The following is a 27,949-nucleotide window of genomic DNA, read 5'->3' on the forward strand; positions in this document are numbered from 1 at the left end:
TTATTTGTAAAATAAAGTACTGTTGCACTCATGCTCTGGTTCAGCCTCTCATTGCTCAAACTTAACACTGGCGACGAGGGTGGGATGGCTACCAGAAGCACCTTGCAACCGCTGAGTCACTAGCCACCGATCCGCAGCCCAGAGAGAGCGATCGGCTGGCGATAAGGGAAACGCTGATCCGCAGCCAGAGAGAGCGGTCAGCCAACAAAACGAGCGATCAAAAAGAGCAAAACGCTGATCCGCAGCCAGAGAAAGCGGTCTAATTCAAAAGTTAGAAGCGTCTGTGGCGCTTGTTAGCCCCGCTACGGGAAAGTGAAGCGCTGCGAGCCGCAGCCGCTCTGCATTTGGCGCGAAATTCAAACAGGTGTCATTTGAATTTCGAGCCAGTAGGAAACACAGCACAGCGCTGTAGGTAGTCACTAACGCCCACTTTTTGGCGCGAATCAAGACACCTCCAACGGCTAGCAGCCAACGTGGTAACCCAGAGAGAGAAAGAGAGGGTAGCAAAAAACCTCTCCAGAGCTGATATCACTAGTACGCACGAGCGCTCGTAGTCCCAGAGAGATTTTTTCCGCAGGTAGCCCAGCCGTTCCAGCACCATGAGTTCCAACCCAGTATTCCCGGCGTTTAAACCAGACGAAGAGAAGTGGGAATCGTATAAGAACCGCTTCAATCATTACATCGATGTGGTCGGCCTGGCGGACGCGGGAGAACATCGGAAAAAATCCTATTTCCTAATCTACTGCGGAGCCACCGTTTACGATACAGCCGCAGCACTCGTGGCGCCGAGAGAATTGAAAAACGTTCCGTGGTCCGAGTTGCTTGAGATCCTCACTAACCACTACGCTCCCAGGCCTTCACAAATAGCCAGGAGGTTCACGTTCCGTATGAGGAAGCAGTCAAGTAAGGAGACCATCAATCAATATATGGCCGCCCTCAGAACAGCAGCCCTGCACTGCGGGTTTGGAACATACCTGGAGGACATGCTCCTCGATCAATTAGTTTGTGGGGTCAAGGATCTCAACCTACAGAGGCGCCTGCTAGCTAAAAAAGACCTCAACCTCGCGCAAGCGGTCGAGGAGGCCCTAGCAGCCGAACTAGCAACGAACTCAGCCACCAAAATTCAGGGCCCAAGTGCCAAGCTAGCATCGTTCCCAGTCCATTCCGAAGAGGTGGAAGCGGAGGAAACCCACAACGATGAAAACGACGTCCACCGCCTCGCAAACGACAGACGGTCGCAGGTAGGGGCCAAACAAGAATACACCGGTCCACCCAAGCACATCACATTGTGCCTAGCCTGTGGGGGATCGCATCAAAGGGCCACCTGCAAGTTTAAAGGAGCCACGTGCAACAACTGCCATAAGAGGGGGCACATCGCGAGAGTCTGCCAAGCCCCCCAAAGCGCTGCACACAGACCCCCATCCTCGCACTCGGGACCACAGAGGCAAGTATTAAACTGTCGCACGCACCGCCTTGCCAGGCGTACTTGCCACACTGTTAGTAAAATTTCTCTCTCTGTTTCCCTAGAAGGTAAACCGTGCCAAATGGAGGTTGACACAGGGTCAGCGCTCTCAATAATCTCGTGGAACACCCTCAAGAGACTCCACCCCAACCTATCTACTACCCGGCTTCAGAGATGCCAGTTCGGTCTGAAGGACTACCAGGGGAAGGCCATTCCCGTGATCGGCAGAGGCAAGTTCTTTGTCAGTTTTAGAGCTTTTAAAGGCCACCTACCTCTAGTGGTAGTTAACGGCAATCTACCCACCTTATTGGGGCTCAATTGGTTTCCCCACCTCGGCCTAGGGTTAACAGGAGTCCATGCTGTCTCAACCTCAGACACTGACTCCTTATTCGCTGACTACGCAGATGTGTTCAGCGAGGAGCTGGGGTGTTATAATGGAACCCCCATCTCGTTCACAGTTGACCCCCAGGCAGTCCCAATCAGATTAAAACCACGTAGAGTTCCATTTGCTATTCGACCAAAACTAGACGCTGAATTGGATAAACTACTAAAACAAGGGGTCATTGAGCCAACAGATTTCGCCAAGTGGGAGACGCCCATTGTCACACCCTTAAAAAGATGGTAGCCTGAGAATTTGCTCGGACTACAAGACAACAATCAATAAATATTTACAAGTTAGCGCCTACCCTGTGCCCGTCATTCAGCACTTATTGCACACATTCGAGCCGGGCAGTATTTTTGCTAAATTGGACATGTCTCAAGCATATCAGCAGTTCCCTGTTGATAACCAAACAGCGGAACTTCAGACCATCGTCACTCACAGGGGTGCTTTCCGATGCAAGCGTCTCCAATTTGGCGTAAGTGTTGCCCGGGTATTTTCAATCCCTCATGGAGCGGATTTTACAGGGCCTCCCTGGTGTAGTACCCTACTTCGACGACATCTTGGTCTCGGCCAGGGACAGACCCCAACTCTTCCAGAGGGTGCGAGCAGTGTTAGAGAGGTTCAGACAGCATGGCCTCAAGTTAAAAAAAGAAAAATGCGCCATTGCCACTAGACAGGTGGACTTTCTGGGTTATAAAATTGACGCCTCTGGCATTCACCCCCTGGAGTCCAAGGTTAGGGCAATCCACGAAGCTCCCACACCAACCTCCAAAACGGAGCTACAAGCTTTCTTAGGGCTGCTGAACTTTTATGCATCCTTCTTGCCCCATAAAGCCTCAGTAGCCGAGCCCCTACACAGATTACTAGACAAGAAGTCACCGTGGCACTGGGGGCACAAAGAAGACCAGGCGTTTAACGCCGTCAAATCACTACTTACGTCAGAGGCAGTGCTCATCCAATTCGACCCCAACCTTCCTTTAGTGCTGGCAGCAGACGCATCCCCTTTTGGAATTGGGGCGGTCCTTAGTCACAGACTCCCCAATGGCGCCGAGGCCCCATCGCCTTTTTCTCCAGGACGCTCTCGGCCACGGAGCGAAATTACAGCCAAATAGACAAGGAAGCCCTAGCAGCTGTTGCAGCCGTGAAAAAGTTTCACGAATTCCTTTTTGGCCACTTCTTGAACTGGTCACCGACCATAAGCCCCCCTCCTGGGCCTACTGGCCGGCGACAAACAGACACCTCAAGTCCTTTCCCCTAGGATGACAAGGTGGACACTTTTCTTAGCGGCCTACTCATACAAACTTATTCACCGCCCGGGCAAAACTCTATCCCACGCCGACGCTCTCAGTCGCTGCCCCTTACCCGCTCCGGCTGAAGACCCAGCTCCTGTCAACGCCATTTTCGAAATCACCCAGTTGGACCTGCCCATCACCGCCCTTGACATCGCCGCTAAAACCAAGGCAGACCAAACGCTCGCCCAGGTGCTTGACTGGGTGAGGAGGGGGTGGCCGGGAGGCAACGTTGATAACAAATTCGCATCCTTTAAGACTCGCATGCAGGAGCTGTCCAGTTTGCAGGGTTGTCTACTGTGGGGCACTCAAGTGGTCATTCCGACCTCGCTGCGAACCCGAGTCCTGGAGGCATTGCACGAGGGACACCCCGGCATTGTGAGAATGAAGGCATTAGCACGCAGCTACGTGTGGTGGCCGGGTCTAGACGAGGACATTGTCAATTGGGTAAGTTCCTGCAGCATTTGCCAGGAATCCCGTCCTGCTCCCCCATCGCCACCCCTACCAGATGGGAGAGCGCCAGCGCCCTTGGTCTAGAATCCATATCGATCTGGCCGGCCCGTGCATGGAAAGATGTTCCTAGTGGTCGTGGACGCTTATTCCAAATGGATAGACGTGGCACAGCTATCCACGACCACCACACTAGCAATCACCAGCGTGTTAACGCGCCTGTTCGTTACACATGGACTACCCGACTCCATTGTCTCCGATAATGGCCCACAATTCGCATCAGTAGAATTCAGCCGCTTTGCTGCCAACCTGGGCATTCGCCACATTTTCACAGCCCCATTTCACCCTGCCAGTAATGGGTTGGCTGAAAGGGCCGTCAGGACCACCAAAGAGGCCCTCGCTAGGTTTGGCAGGGATGACTGGCACCACAAACTCACACGGTTCCTGATGAGCCAGCACTCAACCCCCTGTGCAGTCACCAATAAGTCCCCAGCGGAACTTCTGATGGGCCGGCGCCTGAGGACTGTACTGGACAGATTGCACCCACAATACTGCCCTGACTCACCCCTCGCTTCTACTTGGGGTTAGACATTTTATGTTACAGGAGCCGATATTCGCAAGGAATTTCGCTGGGGACCCACTTTGGATTCCAGGCGAGGTCATCGCCATCACCGGGCCGAGATCGTATAGAGTCAGGCTGGAGGATGGTCGCGTCTGGAGGAGACACATAGACCAGCTTAGGAGGCGCCTCAGCACCCTTGCCAACAAGAATCCAGAGTCTCCAGTCGAAGGGGAACCGCCTCATCCGCCGCCCAGCCACATCGTACCCAGCAACCAGTCTGCACCAGCGGTCGTTCCGGTCAGCCCAAACTCGGACAACAGCGCCCAGAGAGTTGACCAGCCTGATCCAACCCACGAGAGCTCGACCCCAGTAACCAACCCGGTGGTTTCCGAGGATGCCCAGTCCAGAGAGAGTGTTAGCGACACTATGCCGGCTCGACCATCACAGACTGATACCGAACAGACAGACAATGTCCCCGAGTTGCGCCGTTCCGGGCGCCAACACAAACCCCCCGTCTACCTCAAGGACTATGCATGTTCGCATCTGGGGGGAAGGGGTGTTATGTCCTGAGGACTCAAGGAGTTCTCACTCAGGTCCACTCACTTTATGTGGGCGTTATTCCCCCATTCCCATTGGTTGGTTCTCCCCAGCAGCCAGCTATAAAAGCAGGCTGCGGGGTCCAACCGGTTGCTGATTGCTGCGAGCCAGTTCCAGGCTTGGCAAGCACGGTCAGCCCTTTATTTGTAAAATAAAGTACTGTTGCACTCATGCTCTGGTTCAGCCTCTCATTGCTCAAACTTAACATGGCAGATATTAGGATCAAATTTTGTCAGCTGAAGCAAACAAACAAAACTGCGCTGGAATAAACTGCAGTTAAAAAGACAACAATGGGAAACTGTAATTAAAAGTGCTGGGTGACAGACTCTTTAAAAACATACTTATCTGCATATCCAGGACAACTTCAATTCTACTCGTTCTTCTGCAGAAATTTATTTATTTATTCAAGAAGTACATTTTAATATGACAAGGGGACAATTTGTGCATTTTGCTCTTTTCTCCAAGTTTTAGTTTTGCTAAATTATAGTTCATTTTCTCAGCATTTCCAGTATTTTTTTTAAGAAATGCTTGTTTTATTAAATATAGGAAGTAGCAAGAAATAAAGCTGGGTGTTAGAGTTCTATTTATCCTATAAACTGCCCAGACTCTCTTAGTTGAGATGGACCATTTATAAATTTGATAAATACATGAAGACAGTACTCTACATGATCCAAATGTCTATATATTACCTTAAAGAAATTCATGCTCTGTGAAGAAAAGGGATTTATAATGAATTCATTTAAATTCTGCTTTTGCTGTTCAATGGCAATGCCTTCGAACGTCTAAACATATCTTGAGAGAAAGCTAAAAACATTGTGCGGGCAGGAAGGGGTCTGTTTTATGAGAACCATGATATTAAAAGAAAATTTTGTATCTGTTACTAGTTTATGCATTTACATTTCTGGCTGTTGAATATATACATACAATATATATAGCTGGATTGCCTGTAGCAAACCAAGGCTGCAATCTATGCCAGGTCGTGTATATGAAAGCAGTGGACATGGGAAGAATATTTTTACACACATCTACTGATTTTGTGAAATGCCTATATGATTCCTTGTTGATGCTAGAACAGCATCATATCAAAATCCTAGCCCGGAAACTGGAGACCAGTTAAGGGTTAGAGAAAAGATGCAATAGATGAGACTCAGTATATATTTGAGTTCATAATCATGCAGACATCCCAATAATTTGCCTAGAAACATGAAATCAATAAAAAGCGCCATGATTTACAGGTATCTGTCTTCTTTACACTTAATAATTGGATGAATCAACACACCAGGATCAGCATAATAGCAGAAAAGTTTATAAATGAGTGGCCATCCCCTTACAAAGTGGCCAAGATCGTCGAGGTAAGCACGCAAAATTGATTGGCGAGTCAGCTGCAACTTTGAGAAACGCTTTTAAGGAAGAGAAGAAAGTCACTTCCAATCTCCCCCTCATATAGACAGGAAAGAACATCAGGCATGAGATTCTTGGGGAAGGGGAAGAAAAGGTTCCTGTTTTTCCTCCTCAAGCTGTAGTAACAACTTGTGCTGGCTGTTCCGTTAAATGAGAAACATGCCAAGAAATACATCCTGTGCAGCAGGAGACGCATCTGTAATCTGTAACACCTCTCTCCTTCGGTTTGCACTGCACTCCCTAAATATATAGCAACATCATGCTTCGTACTGAATTAATTATATCCTGGAATGGGGAATGTCCAAAACAGATGATATTTTAACTCACGTGTCAGGATTGAAGTCTTCCTAGCATTTGTTTTCAGCGCCGCGTTAATAATTTCAGGCGGGGGGGGAGTAGTTTTAACCATGAAAATATATATTCAATCTAGACAGACATATTACCCAATTGCTAGCTGTTGAATGCATGAACCAGAGGAGATTATCCTAGGAGAAGAACAAGGGTGTCAAACTCAAGGCCCACAGGCCAGGATCCGGCCTGCGAGGTGCTTAGATCTAGCCCGCAGAGCCACCCTGGAAACAGTGAAAAAATGAAGCTTGGGAGGGTGATGCATTTTCACTGGCAGGGGGTTGCCGGAGGCTGTCGCAGGTGAAACACCGAGGATTGCAGGAGAGGATTGCAAAGGCCCTGAGAGAGACAGCGAAGTTCCTCTGGAGGACAAGGGTTTGGTGCTCTCCCTGGTCTCGCCTTCCTCCGATGGAGACAGTGCATCCCCCACAGCCCCACCCAGGCCACCACAGGTGCCCCTGACACGAGTGATGTCGAGCTGGCCACCCCCACCAGCTCCACTGAGGCCAAACACAAGCCTGATGCGGCCCTCAATGAAATCGAGGTTGACACCCCACCCCACCCCGGTCTAGGACATTATTAAAGAAAGCCTCTTTTATAGAGAATTGATTAAGGCATAGATTCTTTGAATGATATGAAATGTTTCTCCCTAGGTTTCTTGCCACCTGGGCTCAGCTTCCATTTATAAAAGTAAGTTCGCCAATGGGCTCCCCTTCTATCTCTTGACTCATTGTCCCTGACCTCTCTTCCATTACTTTCTCAGATCCTGCACAATCTCTCGCCTAAGCTCAGCGCTGGCTTCCCCATCCTTTTTGCAGAACGCTAAACACCCTGCAGGAAACAACTCACCCCTCTGAAACCAGCAATTCTTACAGAGCAGAACCGCAAGCCCATTCAGCATGGAATCTCGAAGTACCAATTTCCCTGCTTCTTCATCTCTTCTCTCCTTTCACCCAAAGTGTCCAGGTACCAAATAAATGACAATTCTGCTCAAAGACAAATAAACCACAATTCTGCAACATGGCTCTCGATTGAATAGCAAAACTCTTCCCAATTCACATTACTTCAGTTTTTGTGGAGGTTTTTTTTTTTCTAAGAGTGAATGAATGCTTCTTCCGCTGCAAAGAATAGAACTGTTATTATAAAGGCGTATACCAAAAAGTTATAATCCATCTTCCTGATACATGATATGCCATATGTCAGAAGTTACAAACCTCGTACTGTGGTAGTGGCTTTCAAAGGCTGCTCTCTGCATCTCATAGTATTTATATAATTTAGAAGTTTGAAAAGTTGCCTATTTCCAGTCAGCATCATCTTCCCATCTTGCAAACTAGCATTCTGTTCCTTTCTATTTCTACGTTAAACTGCCCATTTAAAAAACAAATCATCTGCAAATATTATTTAAACCCGCACCAACACACACTTCAATAATCAAAATCACTGAGTTGCAGTACAAAATCCAGTAGCCAGCTAGGTTCCAGAACAACATCATTAGAGTAACTACACTCAGGACTACTGAATTGTGTTCAAGCTGGTTAATGAGGTCATTCTTACAACTGAAGAAGAGGAAAGCAGGCTTTGTGATGAAGAAAGAAGACTAATAATCCCTACATTACGCACAAAGACTAGAACAAAACAGAAAGAAAGAACTGTAGAAAAGATGTTCAACTAGCAACAAAACAGAGCTTTGGAGTATTTTTGACCTCACCATATCAATAAATTGAACTTTTTGTTAATAACCCAAAGGCCCATGGCACAACTTTCTCATATGTGGAAAGGAGGATCATTTTATTTAGCCACAAACCGGCCAAGGTTTACCTTGATCTACTCACACAAGCAACCTACACACACACGCACGAATAGAATAACAGTGTTGGAAGGGACCTTGGAGATCTTCTAGTCCAACTCCTGCCTAGGCAGGAAACCCTACACCACTCCAGACAAACAGTTATCCTCCAACATCTTTTTAAAAACTTCCGGTATTGGAGCATTCACAACTTCTGGAGGCACACACAGAGGAAATGGGGTGCAGCTGCTTCCTAGCAAGTGCCAGTTCTGGTGTTCTATTATCAAGTCATGATGTTATAACTTCAACTTAAAAGTCTATATAATTATTCTAAATTGGATCATCTCTCCCGTAAATTGGATTAGGTACTAAACTGAAACTGTTGCTGGAGTGTGGGTGGGTGTGGACTCTTTGTTTTACAACTGTAGAACAATAAAGTCAGGCAAGCCTTACAAGTCACATCTGTTCTCAATATAAAGACAAAATTACATAAAGTTTTATGTGTGTGTGCGTGCGTGTGCCTTGAGTCAGGGTTGACTCCTGGTGGCCGCCTGGACAAGCCTTTACGGTTTTCTTGACAAGATTTCTTTGGAAGTACTTTGCCATTGCTTCTTTCCTAGGGTTGAGAGAGAATGACTGGCCCAAGGTCACCCAGGTGGTTTTTGTGCTTTTAGACTGGAGTACAGCTAACAATCTCTCAGTTTCTAACCTGGTGCCTTACCTGCATCAACGTGGCTCTCAAGAAACTTCGGAGACAATTCTACCCAGAAGAAGAGTTATATGCCAAAGGGAAAGGGGGAAACATGGTTTAACAGAATCCTCAACATGTAACCATTTATTTATCAGTGAAATTCATGCTTTGGAAAACTTAATCCTGCACACTACCTCTTGCAGTCAATATGATTGCAATTCAGACGCTTGGAAATTTAGGTGTCCTCTCATAGCTTTTCCCTTGTTTTTAAAATGAATTACAACTACTTAGAGGAGTTTATGGCCTCTACAATCCTGGTTGGGATTGTAATTAAAAACACACACAAACAATAATCAAATACTACATCAAGTGGAACCATATTCAAAAGTCTGCCTCCGCCACACTCGTTTTCTAATTTTGGATTCGTGAATAACTGCAAGTATGCATTCCGGTTCACAGAAGTGCTTAACTGGTAGCCTGTAGAAACTGCTGTCAATTTCTGTTCATTTATGACTTCAGTAAAAGAAACAACTTAGCCCGGGTGCCTACATTTCCCTATTAAAGCTGACAATGCTCTCTAAAAAGAAAGATGGGTATTTATTGTCACTTCCTGCCACACAGAGTTGCCAAAAAATAGAAGTATGCATTGAAATAAGAACAACGACGATCATCCCAAGCCCATAGAAGCAATGTTATCATTCAGCTAACTGGAGTTTCCCATGTGAGGTTTTAGAGTTTCAAGAACTCTTCCGCTAGGCATCTAAAAGTCTGCTGTTATTTTGCAAAATTCCATTTGCTTAGTGAAGGTATTGTTGTCGGTGGTTTTCATTTTCTTCCCTTCTTGTTGCCAGCATTATGACTTTTGCTCTGTAAAAGAATGAGTTTTCTTGACCTAGAATAAGAGGAAACACATGCCAAAAAAGGGGGGTGGGTGGGAGGGAAAGAAGCCCCTCCCTAGTACTTCTGATAATATGAAACCATTCATATATGTAAGCTTTGGCATGGGGACAACACGCTGCATATAAAAGGATTATATTTGGAAGCTCAACATTATGATTTTTGTTCTATTCATAGCAAAACCGCGACTTCTCCTGCCAATTAGAGATCCCGAAGGCAACAAGGATCGTGTTTACAGGGCTCATCATCTTTTCACGTTGCTCCAATTAGGGGGCCTTCAGAATTCTGCAAATGGTTTTCCTGAAAGCAAAACAAAACCAAAACAAACCTGGGGCTATTTAAATGCGCAAAGAACAGTTTTAATCCAAACACGTTTCTTCTTCCCCTTATAGGGAAACTATTCAAGAGTCCAATGCAAACCTGGTGAACGGCACAAGTCGATTCAACACTCCTTGGTTGAGAAGAAGAGGAAGGGATGAATAGACTGTCTTTCATCACAAGGGTTGGAAGGCGAATGTTTTCCACTGAATGAACTGGGGAAAACTTTGTCATACACTTTTAAATTTAAGCCTTTGTTTATTCTTACCCTACTTTCCCTTCCAGGAGCTCAGACAGCCTGAGTTGTATTCTACCTCAATTTTATACCCTTAATAGGCTCGACTGAGAAAGAATGAGTGACCTCAATTCACCCCTTGAGCTTCTATGTCTGAGTGTGATCAATGGATCACCAATCGCCAAACCTTGAATTGATTTACAACACCACAAGTGTTGGGGAGCTAAGCTTGCTTAATTCAGAATTGTCCCCCTCTCCCAAAATCAACAGGGGAGCCAGATTCACTTAACAGCCGGGTGAGTCACTTAAAAACCGTGGCCAAAAAAAAAAGATAGTAAAATCAGCACATCTCACTTAACAAATGTCTTGCTTAGCAAAACAAAATTCTGGTCCAAATTGTGGCCATAACTCAAGGCCTACCTGTATCTGCATTGCCAAAACATCGACTGCTAGAAAACTTGCAATAATTAAAAGTAGAGACAGTTATCTATAGTTTCTTCAGGAATATTACATGTTTTAAAGTAGATGTACCATTCAACCAGGGGTGGGATTCAGCCAGTTTGGGCTGGTTCGGGAGAACTGGATGTTAATCTTACATCCAGTTCGGCGAACCAGTAGTTCCAAAGACCAGCTGGCCCCGCCCCACCCTTCCCAGTGAGTGCCATCTGGTTCTGGCTCCCAGGTAAGTGCAGGGAGGCTTGCTAAGCCCAAAACGGGGCATGAGGGTATGAAGAAAGAAAGAGAAAGAAATAGGGAGGGATGGGAGAAAGAGAGAGAGAGAGAGAGAGAGAGAGAGAGAGAGAGAGAGAGAGAGAGAGAGAGAGAGGAGAGAGAGAGAAGAGAGAAGAAAGAAAGAAAGAAAGAAAGAAAGAAAGAAAGAAAGAAAGAAAGAAAGAAAGAAAGAAAGAAGGAAGGAAGGAAGGAAGGAAGGAAGGAAGGAAGGAAGGAAGGAAGGAAGGAAGAAAGAGGGAGGGAAGGGAGAAAGAGGGAGGGAAGGGAGAAGAGAAAGAAAGAAAGAAAGAAAGAAAGAAAGAAAGAAAGAAAGAAAGAAAGAAAGAAAGAAAGAAAGAAAGAAAGAAAGAAAGAAGAAAGAAAAAAGAAAGAGGGAGGGAGGGAGGGAAGGGAGAAAGAAAGAAAGAGAGGGAAGGGAGAAAGAAGGAAGGGAAAGTGAATGAGATTGGAGGGAGGGAGGGAGGGAAAAAGGAGAGGAAGGAAGGACCACAAACACTGGCACTAGACGCAGCTTCAGAGGATGCTTTGAAACAGCACAGCAATCCAGGGCTGGAAGGGACCTCAGAGGTCATCTACTCTAACCCCCTGCTCCAAGAGCATTGTTAAAGTGAGCTTCTTCTTTTTTTTAATCAACCCAGTCATGTGACCACTTAGCCACGCCCACCCAGCTACGTGACAACCAAGCCATACCCACAGATCTGGTTGTTAAAAAATTTGAATCTCACCCTTGCATTCAACGCTGAATTATTCAGAGAACTTCTAGTTCAGCAAAACATTCTTTGACTGTCTGCACTGAGGGGGACATAAATTCAACTTATTCTGACAAATTTAGCTGAAGGAGTTATGTTCCTTATAACTATTAGCAGGTCTACAAGGCTGATTTAATTAGCACGGGGGGGGGGGGAGAGACACACACAAAGAGATACAATAACTCACAGTGACCCAGATGGCTTTTAACTCTTATAATATTCCTCCGTCAGAGGAATCCAAGCAATGGATTTAGAACTGATGGAATGCTGGTTGAAGAAAAGGAGTAAATTATTTTATTTCCTTACATGACTGCTGTAAAAGAAAAAAGAAAAAGATTCCAAAAATTAGCATCTGCTGATACTGGTGTTGGAAAACGTCTCCCAAGAACCATTCTTTACGAAAGTTATCAGATTCAAACAGCCCATATGCCTCATTTATTAGTAGTTGTTTCTTTAAAAAAAATGAGAATTATGAAAGTTTGAATAGCAAATACAGATAGTCCTCAACTTACGAGCACAACTGAGCACAACATTTCTGTTGCTAAGTAAAACATTTGTTAAGTGAGTGTTGCCTCATTTTATGACCTTTCTTGCAACAGTTTAATGAACCAGTGCCATTAAGTTAGCAACACAACTTGTCAGAAGGTTGAAAAAGATTATCACATCACCCCAGGACACTGCAACCGTCATAAATAGAAGTCAGTTGCCAAATCTCTGAATTTTCATCATATGTCCATGGCGATGTGCAACAGTTATAAGTTGAAAAACGGGCATACGTCACTTTTTTCAGTGATGTTGTAATTTTGAATGGTCCCTGTATGAATCGTTGTAAGTCAAGGACTACCTCTACATGGAACAGGTAAAACCCTGGGCGACCTGATTTAAAGCAAATGGTACACAGTTATTGGATCTAGGGAAGACACACATAAAAACAAGGTTTGTTCTGACGAAAACTATTCTCATCTAAAGGCTGTATTATTCATGTAGAGATGAATTAAATTCTATACATTTTTAAACTATGAGGTTTTTATTTACGTGGGACAATGTTTCATGCTCCTCAAACTTTCGCTCAGTTGAAAATATAGCTTCCACTAAAACAAAATTACAATCAGCAAAATACGATATACAGTTCTGAAGAACAGCATGGTATATTTTTATCAGGTTTGTTTTTCCAAACTTCCTCCGTTCTTTTTGCTTCTGCAGTTGACCACTTAAAATCAGTAAGATGCATTTTTATTTTCCAAATAAAACAATGCAGTAGCTTTTAACAGCAGTCAAGGCTAAAGCAAGGAGACAACAGAACTGACACAATATATACAGAGAGACAGATAAGTTGGAAGCATAACAATTTGTCTAAGACTCCTTACATTCCTGCTAAGGTTTCGGAGAAACGGGCAGACAGTCCAAAGGAGGATTTGCTGCCATCTGTACTTTCACTCTCTTTTTGCTTATTTTAATACTTTATTTTTATTCACCCATTTGGCCATCGCATCACAGAGATTTAATCTTTCTTAAGAAGTACGCTTATGGCACTTGCACCAAAGTAGCTGAGTTTTCATTCCAAGCTTAGAACATAAAAATTCTGCCAAGTTGGTCCATTTTCTTCCTAACAATGGCCAGCCAGGTGTTCCTGGAAAGGAAATACAGGAATTCTTTTGTTGGGTGAATAGAATAACTCTGCTGGATCAGATCAAGGGCTAAGGAGAATACTAAAGAACCTACAGAGAGAGGAAGAACAAAAAATTTGAAAAGTGGAGTCAACTTTTTAAAATAGTAATTCACAAAAGAAAAAGGAGGTATTGGAACATCAAAAACACCAAGAGCAGATCAAAGCCCTGTCTAATCTGGGATCAATCCAGATGTCTATGATCCTACAAGAGGGACACAAATCCAGCAGCAACTTTCCACCTACGCTTCTGAATACAGAGTAATAATAAATGATCACCTCACTCTGTATTATCTGCCACGCTCCTTTTCTGAAGCAGGGCTGGAGCAATCTAAATTCAAGTTTGTTCAGTCTCCGTATGAATCCCACCAGATTACTTTGGATTTTTCAACACGATGCCTTGAAACATAACACAAAAAAAAGTATGTGCAAGTTTTTTCTCTGTCATGATTTGATTCCGTGGTGCATAGCTTCAATACATAGGCATGTTGCAGAAATTGAAACTGAAGAGAAATTGAAATTTATATAATTAATTTTTGTTAAAAGATTGCATAGTTCAAATTATTAGGTATATATTGACTGGTCACTACAGTTAGTACTCTGCTTACAGTATTCATTTAGCAACTATTCGAAGTTATAATGGCACTGAAAAACGGACTTGTAACCAGTCCTCACATTATGACTATTGCAGCATGGTCACATGATCAAAATTTGGTTGCTTGGCAACCAGCGTATATTTTTGATGGCTGGAGCATAATAGGGGTCATGCAATTGCCATTGGTGTCCTTCCCAACTGGCTTCTAACAAGCAAAGTCAGTTGGATGAGCTGGAATCACTTAATGATCACTGGATTCACTTAACAACTGCAGTAATTTACTTAACGACCATGGCAAATAAGGATGGAAAATTGGGCATGACTCCCTTAACAACTGCCCTGCTTAGCAATGGAAATTCTGCTCCCAACTGTAGCTGTAAGTTTAGGAGTAATTAACTGTATAGATCTAAAACATTTATGGACCAAAAATCTTGTGAATATCCTTTGCACTAAGCTTGTATAGGAATACACAGCACTGTATACACTTGTTGTAGAATAGAATAGAATTCCTTATTGGCCAAGTGTGATTGGACACACAAGGAATTTGTCTTGGCACAAATGCTCTCAGTATACATAAAAGAAAAGATACATTCGTCAAGAGTCAAAATCATAAGGTACAACACTTAATAATAAGTCATAGGGTACAATAAGCAATCAAATCATACTTGGAAACAGGATACAAGTGACAAAATTACAGTCATACAGTCACAAGTGGGAGATGATTGGCGATAAGGAATGATGAGAAGATTTAATAGTAATAGTAGTGCACACTTTGTAAATAGTTAAACAGTGTTAAGGGAATTATTTGTTAGCAGAGTGATGGCATTTGGGGAAAAACTGTCCTTGTGTCTAGTTGTTCTGGTGTGCAGTGCTCTATAGCGTCGTTTTGAGGGTAGGAGTTGAAACAGTTTATGTCTGGGATGTGAGAGGTCTGTACATATTTTCACAGCCCTCTTTTTGACTCGTGCAGTATACAGGTCCTCGATGGAAGGCAGGTTGGCAGTAATTGTTTTTTCTGCAGTCCTAATTCTCCTCTGAAGTCTGTGTCTGTCCTGTTGGGTTGCAGAGCCAAACCAGATATAGAGTGTGTCCATGTCTGGTTTGTTCTTATCCAGTGCCGTCCACCGATTTCTTCCTATCTCACAAGATCATTCTGCAGAAAATTGGAGGAGAAAATGCCATGCACGCCTATGTACATGTCCTTGAGTTTGGAAGAAAAAGTGAGATAGGAGAACTGCACCTGAATTTATCCCAAATACGGGAACAGATGTATTGCTTTCCTTAATTTCCCAGGCAAATAAAGGGCAGGACCTTTCCTGATTTGAAAGTGTTGAAGCACACTTCATCTGCAATGCAAAACAACAACAAACTTAGGGCAGCAAAAATCTGGGAGGGAAATGAAACTTGCGCTTCCATCCTCCACCTGATAAGAAATGCAAAGGGAAACAGGACAAGACAGATTTGATAGTCCATGCTGTTGTGCCCCACTTTGCGAGGACTTAAGCTGTGAATGCATGTTTTCAAGGCACCTGTGAGGTTTTGGAGAGGACAACGCAGAACTTCCTGGCAACTTGGGTCTAATGGTTAGACCTCTTCCAATGGATTATGCGCCTCCAGCTCGTTTTCAACTTCTTGCATTTCCTACACAGATTTTCTTTAGGGCAATCCATCTCCAATCTGGTCTCCCAATGGTGCACTCCTTGCCTCCTTGTAACTTAGTCCGTCCACTCTGCTGAAGGTTGTCCTCTTTCTTTCCACTTTCCCAGCACTAGAGACTTCTTAAGAGAGCTGAGTCATCATGTGGGTCTGGAGTAAGTCATTTGTACCCCGAGTGAGAACACTAGGTTGATTTGTCTGATGATCCATTGTTGTTGGTTTTTTTTTTAATTGTGGGTTGTCTATGGCAGGGGTCGCCAACCTTTTGGACCTCAGGGACCACCAAACTCATAATTTTAAATCCTGCGGACCACTAATATGAATTTTGACTGACGGTGGCTTGCTGACGTTGGTGGGAAAGTCGGTCCCATATTCCAGAGCTGCAGTAGTAGTCACAAGACTGGCCCTTTGGTCATCCCGGAGCAGCTGCTCTTCCACCTGGGTGCACCATGGACTGGAGAAGCTGCTCCTGGATGACCAAAGGGCCAGTCTTGAGACTACTACTGCAGCTCTGAAATATGGGACCGACTTTCCCACCAACGTCAGCAAGCCACCCCGGGGAGGATTCCCCTCCCCCGCTGTTGGTTTTACCTTCCAGTTCCAGCTCTCATTGCTCTACTCAAGGTAAGGTTTGCCCTCGGCCGAAGGGTGGGAACCAGCGGGTAGGCGGGCCATGTGGGCAGTGCAGTCTTTTGTCCCCCCGCGCAGTCTGGATTAATTGTTTTTGGGGGGACATTTCTCTGTGGACCACAAAAATCTTCTCGCAGACCACCAGTGGTCCCCGGCCCACAACCACTGGTCTATGGTATTCTCAGCAGCCTTCTCCAACACCAAGGTTTAGTAGCATCAATAATCTTCCTATCCTGCTACTTCAAAGCCCCAACGTTTGATTCCATAGAGTGTCACTGGCTTGCTTGATTCTGACCTTTATAAGCATGGACGCATCACAATGGTTTGGTATCTTGCCAAGGCCTTCATAGTTGCTCTAACAAGTGCTACTCTGAGACGTATTTCTTGGCTGCTTGTTCCTTTACACTTGCTGATCCTAAAAGGAAAAAGCTATCTACCATCTTGACATCTTCATTGAAAGATAAATCTCTCCCATTGCTTCTTAAATGATCCCCAACAATCCAGAATCTGTAAGGGAGCAATTGGCAACAGCTTTGGGGTTAAAACTGCTCCTCTCACTGTGTATTGTGTTGTATTGTGCACATTACATAAAGTAATACAGTTTGTTGAATCAAGGCCCAGTGAATTCACCCCACCTTGCTGGATTCATCACACAACAAGCTAAGCCAAAATCAAACAAACTATACGCAGCTCAGGGCAATGTGTGAATGCAGCTTGTAAACATGCTAAGGAAGAAAATCTACCCCTGAACTGCCCATTCTCACCACAGCAGGAAAAGGAGGATCAGTCAATTTCTCCCCCTTAAAACCAACCCCAGGAATGCACTGAGATCCTTTTCAAAGCCTTTTTGAAAACACATCACGTCCTGTGGCTCAGTGCTAGCACGATCAATTACAGAAGCTCCAGGATACAGGGAGGACTTTGATGTATTCTTATTTTTTTGAAATGGTTTCTCTTCTAGCATACACCAATTACCGTATCCATATACTAAACCCCTGAGGTTTGCATTCAGTGTAAAAAAACACAGCAGAACTAGGAAGGTCTGAAGGCCACCACACCTCCTTCTGTTATTGAGAACATCCTCACCATCGTTTTCTAAAAAGTACAAGTTGCCATAATTGGGAATTTATGAAGGTCAGGGAATGAATTGCTGGGTGTTCTTTCTACAATTTGTGGAGGGGAGAATTGAGCAAGAAAAAATATATATTATCTGGATAGTCAGCAATAGTGTCTACAATAGGTATTTGCATTAATCTCGATACAGAAATATAATGATAGATTGATGTTGAGAGAAGATAGATAACAGAAGATAGATGACAGATGACAGATGGATGGATAGATAGGATAGATAAATAGATAGATAGACAGACAGACAGACAGGCAGACAGATAGATACCAAGGGTCTTCAAACATGGCAAGTTTAAGATTTGTGGACTTCAACACCCAGAATTCCTAAGCTAACATGATTGGAGGAGGAATTCTGGAATTGAAGTCCACAAGTCTTAAAGCTGTCAAATTTGAAGACCCCTGATATAGACAGACAGAGAGACAGATGTTTTATTAGTTCAATCGACCATATCAATTCTATAAAAGTAATACAAAAATAAAAAAATACAAAGAAAACAATTGCTCATGTTTATAATAAAATGTCTTTGTGACCTCTTAAGTAAGATCAAGGGTAGTATAATTATAGGACACCAAAAAACACTCAATGAATAACATAAGCCAGGCCTCAACTTCATCATCTATGGCTAATCTCAAGGCTCAACTTGTCAACTTGTAAATCAACCTTCTCTGCACTGGGCGATACCAGATGGGCTGACTTGAATTCACACAGTGGCCAAACACAAAGAAAGACCTGAAATTCCCATCACCCAGTCTGCCGGGTTGGTCTTCCATGTCCCCAGATGTATCTGTGAGCTGAGGAAGTCTTGAGGTTGATTACAAATGTGCAGTTGTTACCCATTTGTTAAAGGCTTTCCAGATGTCAAACCAGCCCGTGATGATAAAGCCAGATTTAGTCAATGACACGAGGATTGGATATCACACCATGACTGCTGGATTGTCAAGAAGAAGCCAATCGAGAAGAATCCAATCCATTTCACATATTTTTCACATTTGAGTCGGTGCGCTCAAATTAATCTCAGCATTTCAGCAATATACCTTCCCCCAACTCCCCATGGTTTACCCACACTTGCTGCTTAAACAAGAGCTCCTATTGTAATAAAACTTGAGCATTCATGGCCTAATGCCAACTTCATTATACCCATGAAGCAGACATTATCATTCCCTGGGAAGACACATTATAAGCTCATGGATAGAGATAGCAGAAGATGACACTTCTTACACAAGTCCTTCCCCATCATTTTCTCATCTTCCTCTTCACCAAGCGTTTTATCCCTTATTACTCAGATATTATATACAGTACATCATAGTCAGAAATGGGGAGGTTTGAGAGCTGGGGTGGTGGTTTACATTTTAGAGGAAAGAGTGCAGATTCAAGAAGATCTAACGATGATCATAGGATGAAATGAACAGGATGCGATCAAATGGATTGAAATGTAACATTTTATATCTGGGAAGGGAAAATGAAGACCAAAGCATGGGGAGACATGGCTTAGCAGTAGTAGTTGTCAGTGGGATCAGGATGTCCTTGTCAGACACATTTACCATCAGTATGATGCAGGTGAGTTAACAGAAACGCAGAGTCTAGATCAGTATTTCTCACCTTCGTCCATGTTAAGATGGTGGATGTCAAATCCCTGAATTCCCCAGCTGTATTACTGGCTGATGAATTCTGGGAGTTGAAGGCCACTCATCTTAACATTGCCAAAGTTGAGACACATTAATCTAGATCATGAAGAAGGGACTGTCCACTCTATTCTGTCCTGGTAGGCCCGATTTGGAATACGGCATGTCCAGTTCTGGGTATCATCATTCCAAAAGGGTAGTTTCAGGCCTAAGCCCAGAGACGAGATAAATCAAGATCCAATTGCATTCAATTTTTTTATTTGCTTAGATCCAATGGACAGAATCTTGCCAAACTAAAGCCATAACATCAGTGGTGGGATTCAATTTTTTTTATTACCGGTTCTGTGGGCATGGCTTGGTGGGCGTGGCTGGGGAAGGAGACTGTAAAATCTCCATTCCTGCCCTACTCCAGGGGGAAGATTACTGCAAAATCCCCATTCCCTCCCTACCCCACTAACCTGCTTTCCAGCTCTGTTCTCCTGTGCAGGGCAACGAAAGAAGACCCAGCCAATCAGCTGGGACTCGGAAGGCAGAGAATAGATGGGGGCGGGGCCAGTCAGAGGTGGCATTTGCTGGTTCTCTGAACTACTCAAAATTTCCACTGCCGGTTCTCCAGAACTGGTCAGAACCTGCTGAATACCACCTCTGCATAATATTCTAACTCTCTAGATATATCCTGAGATATTCTTGGTTGTAGTTTCCCTGAACCTCTTTCCCCTTCTCACATACAGCTTGGAACTGTACAGTTAGAACAACAGAAGAACAGAGTTGGAAGGGACCTTGTAGGTCATCCAGTCCAACCCCCTGCTCAAGCAGGAGTCCTTGCTTAATCTGGTCCTCTCTCTGGGAAACTGTATTGCCAAAATATTCCCTCTCTACTCCTGCAGGTACACATTCCATCACAGACCCCTGGTAATTGGAGTGATGCAGAGGATTATCAAGACGGAAATGAATCCCTAGGAAACAGTTAAAGCAACTGAGTAAGTTTAGCCTTCAGAAAAGAAAACTGAAGGAAGATGTGATGGCAGTCTTCAGCTATGTGAAGGGCTGCCAAACAGAAGAGAGGAAGTGAACATATTCTCTATTGCCCTAGAAAACCAGGACCAGAACAACACCTTAAAACTCATAATAAGTAGATCCATGCTAGATGTCAGAAAGAATTTCCTAATTACATAAGCTTGCAGGAGCAGCCTTCCCTGGTGACCAGACAGGAAACACAAGTAGATGAACTAATTCTACTTCATTGTACGGTTACTTGAACAGAATCTTGAAGTCTGATAGGACAAATCTTTGCCCGTCTCTTTTGCATCCTGAGAAATTAAGTAGGTTTCTTTTCTGGATCTCTTCCCATTCATCACACCGTTGCAGGCTATGCCTTATCTTACCTGATCATTCTCCAAGAACCGCCTCTTCCTCCCCCACGTATCCCAAGCTCATTAGCCCATACCATTATAGGCGGGCATATAGTATGGAGTGGCAAACTCTTCTTTCCAGAGACATTCTGAGATTGAATGGTTACCTGTCGGAAATGCTCTAGCACAGTGGTAGTCAACCTGGTCCCTACCGCCCACTAGTGGGCGTTCCAGCTTTCATGGTGGGCGGTAGGGGTTTTGTCCCCTACTTTATAAATCACCATTACTGTGGAACCGGCGGGCGGTTAGAGAAAACTTTACTATTAACAGAGATACAAAAGTGGGCGGTAGCTATAAAAAGGTTGACTACCCTGCCTAGCAGAAACTATGCTGAGTAGGGACTTGGACTAGATCAGAGGTCCCCAACCACTGGGCCTCAGCCCAGTACCGGACTGTGGCCCAATCAGAACTGGGCTACACAAGTGGTAGGCAAGCAAGCGCATGTGCAACACTACTGGCATGAGCAACAGGCACCCACACCTGCCACTCGCACAAAACAATCCCCTCTCTGTCAGGCTACTGAGCCGAAAAAGTTGGGGACCGCTGGACTAGATGACTTTTAACGTCATTTCTAATCCCACTATTCTGTGTTCTCCATTCTCAGCATCGTGAAATCCAAGGGTCCATTACTTGGGCCTGTCCTATCTGGGATTCTTCTTGTCTATCAGGGAAATAAAACTGCATGCTGGGTGGGAGTAAGGAGATCAAAGCTACCTATGGCAGGTTGTAGTCAGGCCAGAGGTGGTATTCAGCACAGGTTCTGACCAGTTCTGGAGAACCGGTAGAGGAAATTTTGAGTAGTTCGGAGAACCGACAAATACCTCCTCTGACTGGAGATTTTACAGTATCCTTCCCCTGCCACGGCCACCAAGCCACACCCATAGAACTGGTAGTAAAAAAAGTTTGAATCCCACCACTGAGTCAGGTCATTCAAGCCCACCCACTTAACCACATACCCACTCCTCCAAATATTCCTTTTATCTCCCAAAGAAAGGAGGCAAACCATTTTAAGCGATGCAAGCATTTGGAGAAATACGACCATTTTATTCCACTGACAATATAAGCTCTAGCCTACCAAAAGTTATGGCATAATATGCTGCTTTGCTAAAACAGAGAAACCCACCATTCTCCTTTGCTAAACACAGGTCAATATAAAACCCTGTGGGCATACTCCTTGCGGTCTCTTCCCAAGCCACGCAAGAATAGGCTCCTCACTTCATCCACTGGGGTTTACTCCCAGGGGGAGGAAATTCTCTGGGGATTCCAGCCAAAACAACATTTCTTAAAATATTTCTCAAAATGTCACAGACGGCATTTTTCTCTCCACCCTTATCACCACAAAGGCAACCCAGTTTTCCTTTGTGGCTTTTTTTTTTTAACTTTTATACTTTGCTACCAGACTGTATGATGTTTTGATAACTAGTTTAGAACGCTCTTCAGAAGGCACAAAATGCTTGCCAGAGGAAGCTGGGAATTTTCCTAATCTGGCAAGAGAAGAAAAAAAAAATTTTTTTTTAAAGGCACAAATCAAATCCATTTGGAAATGCATGGTCCTGGGGTCAGGATTCATTTCCAAATCAACATTAAATTCTGGGTGCAAATCTACTGTATTGAGTCAGCATGGATAACCTAAATCGTCTCTTTGGCAATTTTTCTACTACCTTAAATTCTAAGCTGCAATAATCAAAATAAACTACATTCTGACTGAGAAACTCTGTTCTATCTAAAAATACATCATGATCCTTCAGCCACAATAGATATAATGGTCTCTTTAAGACGCGGAGCAAATTCTGTATGTAAACATGCTTTCTTTTAACTTTCCAAACAATACTGATGTTTCAGTGACATCTCATGATCTGCCAGAATGTGAAGAACTATGGCAATAATTACATACTCCTGCAACGTATGCTTGAGACTGCAACTATTTTGCACCCATGTAGCTATCCTATGGCTGTAAAATGCAGAAGGGATTAGCTTCTCAGCATTAAGAGAACAAACAACAACTGATATTGTCAAAGAAATTTTTCAAAATTCTATGAGGGGAAACAAGAATTTACAGTGCTGGACATCTTGATGTTTATAACCTGCTAGAAACATCTCCCAGCCCCAAAACAACTTTCGAAGGCAGCCAGAGAAACCTGCATCAAGAAACCTCTATTTTCCAATCCCACCAGAATCAGTATGTCTTTTTTTTTTAAGATTCCAAGATTAAGGAAGCAGCATTTTATAACGGAAGACAACAGCAGAGGGGGGAAAAGAAAACACAAGTCCACATAATGTACCTGATTTTTAGCTGCCAGGGAGATCATTCAATTTCCTCTCTTCGGAATGAGGGATTTAAAAAAGGAAAACCAACCAGCGGACTCAAAAGTAAAGCCACCCAATCTTTCCAGAGGGACTTCGAAGAGATCCTGCTGTCCTTTCTCCGGATTCTCAAGAGATTCCTTCAAAGTTGGCCATGGCTGATCCTCTCTGGTGCTGCAGCAGTTAAACCCATCCTCAGGGACTGGGGGAGGAATGCAAGCCACTGGTGAAGCAGAGACTGTAGCACTTTGTTTCCAGGAGATCAAATCCTAGCCGATGCCAATTAAAACAGGACTCAAACGAGGAGGAGAGTGGAGAGCGACAGGAGCTGCTCCTCGACCGTCTGTGGGCTGGAGCATGTGAGAGACAGCTCAACTCAGGGACTTTTCTGCCAATGAAAAGCAGGAGGTTCCTGGCAACAAAAGCCACAGGCGCTCAGACGCCAAGTGAGGGGGACTTCGAAGGCAGGATCTTCACGTGTCAGGAAGGAGAAAGAAAGCTGCTCGTGCAGCATCACTCGAGCTTGGCGAGTTGAAAACGGGAGGACTTCAACTCCCAGAATTCCCCAGCCAGGCTGGGATCCGAAGTCCATCTGTCAACCTGCCAGGGTCGAGGAAAACACGACTGTAGAGCAGCGAGAATACCCTACTTGCCAAAAAAATGGAAGGATGCTTTGATTCCCACCACAGACGAATGGCTGTAAAAAATGGACGGGAGTTAGCAGAGTTGGCTCAATTGCCAAGCTCTGATTAATTAAGGAAAAAACACCATAAACTTTGTTTCTGTTGGGAAACCGCTTTTGGACTTTGTGGCTTGAGGTGGGGGGGAAAAAACATGAAACTTTGATTTTGGGTGTTGCTTGATTAGATAGGTTTGTTGTTATAGAAACGGCAAGTATATATTATGATATAAAAGTAAAAAGCCAAAGTTTTGTGTTATTACCTTATTCTGTTGCTCCAGAAGAAATCAGAAGTCAACGCTTTTTGCTTTTCCCCTCTACTCTGCACTTTTTTCTTTCCTGTTTTCCTCCCCGCTTTCCCATTATCTTTATTTTCCTTTGTATTTCTGTATTTTATATTTTGATAAACGAATAAAAAAATGTTTAATTTTAAAAGAGAAACGCGGCTCTCTCAAGCGTCTAGTAAGTATCTGCAAGAACCTTCAAGAAACCAGGTTACCGCAGGAATAGCAAATAGTTCCTAAATAGTTCCTTTCTACCATCATCCACTTCTTACCTTTCTCCCAAAAGAGAGGGAGGGGTATCAGCACTTCCCAAAGTTGGAGGAAAGGAGAGAGAAGCCATTGAAAATGAATCCCCTTGGGACTTCTCAAATAAAATCCTAAAATCCCTGCGCCAAGCAAACGTATTCATAAGCAATATTTAATAGAAGGGTTAATAATTACTGCAGATGGTCTTCAATTTGTATCAGTTTGTTTAGTGACTGCATGAAGTTAAAACAGCACTGAAAAAAGGGACTTGACCATTTTTCACTTTTGACCACTGCAGCATCCCCATCGTCACATGATCAAAATCCAGACGCTTAGCAATTGACTCACATTTATGACGGTTGCGATATCCTGGGGTCAGGTAATCCCCTCTTGCAAACTTCTGATAAGCAGAGTCAACGGGGAAGCCAGATTGTCTTAACAACCGTGTTACTAACTAAGCAGCTGCAGTGGTTCACTTATCAACTAGGGCAAGAAAGTTCGTAGAAAATGCAACAAAACTCATGTAACAACTGTCTCGCTTAGCAACAGAAAATTGGACTTCAATTCTGGTTGCTAAGTCAAGGACCACCTGCATTAACAATATTAATACTTGAAATGAATACTTAATTTCAAATGCAACACTGCATGTTGCCTGTCTGGGTTGTATGTGAATTGCTTTGATGTTTAATTCATGCACACGCGTCAGAAGGAATCAAAGTCTATCCAACTCCACTTGCTTGCGCTCTTTGGGAAACATCCTTCCCAAATCTTCTTCATATTTCCCCACTGCTGAAATTATACTGTTGACTCACAAAGGGGGCTTTCTCCCCACTCCCCCACTCCCCACACACACAGACATAATTGTACTGCAGCACAAACCACTTTGCTTCTTTTAAGTTTTAAGCTCCTCTGCTAGATAATGGCAACTTGTAAACCAACTCCAGACGAAAGGAAGAAAGATAAGCCACTTGGAATCATCGTGACTGAAGGGAGCACAGAAACATAAATAAATCAAAGGCCACACAAAAGAACCAGATTTACTGAGGATGATTCATTGAGGCGATTCCCACAGCAAAACTTTCCTAATCCTGCTGGGATAGCTATTGGAATGTTGACTGAGCTACTTCCCCCCAAAAAAACAAAGACAAAAGTTGGGCAGATGAGTAATTTCCTTCATGTCCTCCTTCCAAGGTGCTGCAACACACATTGCAAAATGTATCTCTCCACATCTCTGACACCTGCATTGGCACCCCAGATACTGGTGACCTTGAGGGTGGAGATAAACCCCCAAGAGGCCTCAAGGGCTCTCAGGGAGAGCGCTAACAAGCAGGCGACTGCAAAGAAATACGATCCTCCTAACTCCCTCTCCATCCTGTCAGAATTAATCCTTCCATCTCTCCTCCCACCATCCCGCCAGAACCGATGATGCTTCCTAGATGAGAAGTGAAACGTCTTCTTCCTCAGGAAAAAAAAAAAAAAAACACAGCCCAGTTGCCTTCTGAAAAAGCACTTTTGAGACATCTCTCCACAGTTACTATAACCCTTTCTCACTATATTCCTGGAACCTGCCACCCATTTTTTCACTCTTTGCCTATCAAATGCCTCTCCATGAAATTCTGGGCTGCCTCCAAGGACTGGAATGACATATCGAAAGAAGAAAAGCAAACAATGACACTCTTGCTTTTTAAAAGCATAATGGCGGATGACTCATAATCCCTCATGAATTTCAGGCCGAGTTTCTTCTACTATATACCATGCTCAGGAGGAGGCGCCAAGCCTAGGTTTTACACACACCCCAGGAAGCCCGATTACCCTGCATTAAAAAGAAATAAAAACGCTGTGTCTTGGTCCAGGAAAAATAGCAGGAACACCCACATTTTAACCAGATTTCTCCTTCCTCTTTGGAAGTTTTCTTGATGGTCAGTACATTCAAGCTGAGGAACCCTCTGGGAAAACGCCAACCGCAGAGACTGAAACACGTTCTTTAAATACGATATTTCTTCCGCAAACACCACTGGCTTGCGCTTCAGCCACCAAGCAGAAGCCAAATATTTACAAGATATCATCAGGCTGAAAGAAAACAGTTGGGAATAGATCCAAGGCAATAAATATCAGGAGGAATACAAATGGAACCCAAACAGTGCCTGAAAATGGTAAGGAGGGAAAGGCGTAAAAAAAAGTCTGCTGTCCTATTCTGCATGAAGGCTGTGCACCTTTCGAAGATTATTCAAAGTTATGCTTTGGATTTCGCAGGAGCATATATTACTCTAAGCTGTTTCTTTTAGGCTTGCTAGAGAGAAGCCACCGCTTTAAATGTATGATTCTTAAATAAACTTTATTTTAAATTAAAAAAAAAATTTTTTTTTTAAAAGTCACTTTCACGCCATAAAGCAATGAATGCTGGGGTGGGGGCCGGGAGAGACATTGCTGCTTTAATTAACAGCAGAAAGATGTGGTGCTTTCAATGGCCTGAAGCATCTCTTGCAAACCATTTTCAAAGCACAGCCAGCCCTATTACAAAGGCTGGATTTTCTTGTAGCCCTTCAAGCTGGTAAGTAAAGTTTTATTTTTGTCAAATCAACAAAGAGGACATCGGAAATGGCCTTGGAGGATAGGAGGAAGAACAAGTCAATGGTCAGATAAGAAAGGATTGAACCCGGATGAAGAAAATAACAGAAAAGTGTTAGACAAGTTTCCTCTCCAGTTCATACAGAAATAAAGAGATGGATATGAGGGTAGGATTAGGGGGAAGCACATTCAGACATGTAAGATTCTGCTACTCCAGAATAATAGTTTTGATGTCCCAATAAAAGTACTCCCAACCTATATGATACCAGATTCTTAGTTTGTTCTATCGCAAGGGTGTCCAACCTTGGCATTGTCCCAGTCATAGAACATAAAGCCACCACATTACTGAATTTACCTATGGCATAATTTGGACGTTCATATCTATAATTAAAGCTGCATTCACATCCTATGCTAACCTACGTTTACTTTTTTATATTCCAAACCACTTTGAGAAATTTTTAATTAAGGAGTGATATATAAATATCATTAAAATTTGTGGACTTCAACTTTCCCAGCCATCCGTGCATGCTAGACATACCTGCTCTACCATATAAAGGTCGACACATTTCTTATTATTCAATTGACCTCTGTAATTCAAGTTACCACCACAAATGTTGAAGTAATCATTCCAATATTTCCTTTCAGGCAAGATTTCTATCTTTGGAATATGAAATGTAACCCACTAATTGCTGAAGGTCAGCATGAAGAGAATAAATAGAGTTTGTAAAATGTTAATTCACCATAGACACTTATTTTAGTAGCAATAAAACATTTTTAAAAACAGTGCCTGAGTTATCTTGATTTCTTTTTTCTTTTCTTCTCCTTTTCTTTCTGTATCAGGCAAGGAATCCACGTGGCAAAAAAAAAAAAATCAAGATGTCAGCCACAACAGTGCAAACCAAGTCCTGGCCACACCCTGCAAAGAAGAACCCTGGGTCGTTTTAATTTAGTTTTTAAAACTAAAGTTGAATGTGGAAGCTGTTTCATTTTTATTATTCTGGGGAGCGTTTTAAATGAAAAAGTTTAATTAACGAAATACACCACAGCAGGAATTTCAGTAATACTGTAGTAAAGTAAGGGAAGGATATGGCCTTAAGGCTCATCAAATATATTACTTATAAGATTTTTACCAAATGTTTTAAGGCACAAACTTAAGCAAAGGCACCATGCTTTGAAAAATACTAGAAGTTTGAGCAGTGTCTGCTGGTTAAAAGGAAAAAAAAAATCATTTTACTTCCTCTGTCCTCCCGACTTTTTGA

At 43.5% G+C, this 27,949-nt stretch overlaps 1 protein-coding gene across 4 annotated transcripts in view; it reads right to left on the reverse strand.

The window, feature by feature from the left end:
* The window catches only part of PALD1 (phosphatase domain containing paladin 1), a 127,482-nt gene that overhangs the window by 89,711 nt on the left and 9,822 nt on the right, over nucleotides 1-27,949 (reverse strand). The window contains exon 1 of one of the 4 annotated variants that reach the window (XM_026713537.2): nucleotides 22,892-23,425. The exons of the other annotated variants lie outside the window; for them this stretch is intronic. The gene's annotated coding sequence lies outside the window, so the exon portion shown is untranslated. Of the gene's footprint in view, nucleotides 1-22,891; nucleotides 23,426-27,949 lie in introns of those variants that run through there. 4 annotated transcript variants of the gene reach the window in all.

The sequence above is a fragment of the Pseudonaja textilis genome, chromosome 4 (genome assembly GCF_049901715.1).
Source record: "Pseudonaja textilis isolate UNSWEBS1 chromosome 4, rPseTex1.2, whole genome shotgun sequence".
Lineage (NCBI taxonomy): Eukaryota > Metazoa > Chordata > Lepidosauria > Squamata > Elapidae > Pseudonaja > Pseudonaja textilis.